General features: G+C 32.7%; 1 protein-coding gene across 1 annotated transcript in view; it reads left to right on the top strand.

Moving 5' to 3' along the window:
• Positions 1-414: 414 nt before the first annotated feature.
• The window catches only part of LOC111052032 (BMP-binding endothelial regulator protein), a gene marked incomplete in the record, with an annotated part of 177178 nt that continues 175326 nt past the window's right edge, over positions 415-2266 (top strand). Inside the window, 1 exon segment of the mRNA XM_039436094.1 lies at positions 415-693.

Raw genomic sequence — 2266 nt, 5'->3', positions numbered from 1 at the left:
TTAAAATTTGTTGCTCTACACCAGCATGCTCAGGATTTCAATCAATAAATCAATCAATCAATCAATCATGTGGCACAATGACTAATCATTCCATAGCAAATAACATGACAAAAGTAAACGACAATCAATAACAAATAAATGACTCGTGAACGATAATTTCGAACTCCATCAAATCCAGAAAACATATTCTCGAAAAATTGTAAGAAACCTTTACATACACGAATAAACCTTTTCATACACTAGTAACCCACTTGATACACTAGTAACCTATATGATACACATCCACCCCATATGATACACACCACCCAGTCCCCATGATACACATCTCCTGTGTATCACGTGAGCTTCCTCTCCTTTGTGACGACTCCCTCCGGAGACTGGAGAGACTTGTTTCCACCAATAATTGGCAGTCTGCTCGCGACCGCCTCTAGATTTGCGCGCGACCTTATCTCTCAAGAAACTTTTCGCGATGCGCGAAGTTTTGATCGCAAAGTTGTAAGTTCACCAGTCAAGTTGTGACAGGTTGATGTGTGTTCTATAGAAACGTTGCAGACAGTTATCAGCAGCTGGAAAAGTGTTGGTGAGATTTTTCAACCGATTTTCATCTTATCACCAACTGAACATCTGTTATCAGTGATAGCAAACTAGTTTGGATCGTCGAGGTGGATTGGATAGGAGATTCGCGGAGAATTTGTAAGTTTTTCAATATTATCTTGTGATTCATTCACCTCACTTTGTCTATAAAATCATTCAAAAAACAATAGATTAACTGGAGAGAGTCCTGTTCCAAAATAATATATTGATATGCTCTATGTATTGGAGAGAAACTACAATATAGTTTAAATTGATTTATATTATATACATAAATTTTGGAATAACAATATTCCAACAGTCATAATAGTCATTGAAAGCTGGTATGACATGAAAGTTATATTGACCCATCATTATCATCATCTTCAAGAGTATCAATGATTTTTATAAATAATTAATATCTATCCTAATATTTTCATCATTCAAAAATGATCAATTCAATATGATGATAAATATAGTCTACAAGGATCAAAAAATCAATAGGTTATCGTCAAATAAATATAATCAAAATATCACAAATCATCATTTTTTGTTGACATTATTTGGGGGATGTATAATTTGTGGGGAGTGCATAGATTAGGAAAAAGGACCTTCCAAAATCTCCAACTTGTAGTATGATTCAAATATCACTCCAAAAAGATGAATTCATTGAAGGATTAAGGTAGAAAATTCAAAAAACTAGTAGCTTTTGTATAAGAAATGATGCTGTAATTGAAAAATGTACTATCAATAGCAGTCAAAAACATCAATAACAGTCTGCTATAGCAATATCAGTTTCTAAAAATCGGAAGCCATAGATTGAAGATCATTAATGATACTCGACAATAAGAAAAATATTAAAGGAGAGAAAGACAAACTAGCGCGAATTCAATAGAAGAAAAAGAAGATAATTAAAAAAGCCAGAAGAGAAGGACAGAAATGGACAAGAAAATAAAGGAGAAAGAATAGTGTAATTAGTGAAGGAGAATATCACACTGAAATTTTGGCCAAAAAGATACTTCTTTCACAATTTTTATCGAACAATTATTCATCGATCAAGATCAATTGAAAACTACTGATGTAAACATAGTGAAAACGGCAATGAATAAACAGTAAGATATATCGCAGTATATATCGAGAGCCTTCAATAAGAATACAGTATCTCAAGTGGTATTGAGACAGTCTTGGAGAATGCTGTAGAAATCCTCAAAACAAATAATTTCTAACGGATCTAAGTTTGAAGTCTCGTTATGTTACTAACGATTTATAAAGCTTCGATTATCACATCTCGATTGATCAATTTAGTTAATCGGATTCAGCAATCGAATCCTTAGGACTTATAAAACTTGAAAATGCATAATAATCGAGGGAACACAACAATATCTTCTCTGAAAAGTCTTTTAACACAAATCATCAATTTATTACAAGTTATATCTATCACAATATCACCTCACCACAGCAAAAGTTCTATAAAAATTGATGCATATAACTACAATAACCCGAGAATCAATACAGAAAACAAGCCCAGTACCTACATTAAATGATTCTTTCAAACAATAAATAATTATTTGTGCGAAACATATTTATTAATAGCGGCTTGATCTGAAACAATTATCAAGTAGGGCCTAACAACACTGAAGCAGTTCATCAAATTAATAGTTCACTATCAGTGTTGAACTCTAGGCTGTTCCATTAC

The sequence above is a fragment of the Nilaparvata lugens genome, chromosome 10 (genome assembly GCF_014356525.2).
Source record: "Nilaparvata lugens isolate BPH chromosome 10, ASM1435652v1, whole genome shotgun sequence".
Classification (NCBI taxonomy): Eukaryota; Metazoa; Arthropoda; class Insecta; order Hemiptera; family Delphacidae; genus Nilaparvata; species Nilaparvata lugens.
This window is presented reverse-complemented; position numbering and strand designations above follow the sequence as displayed.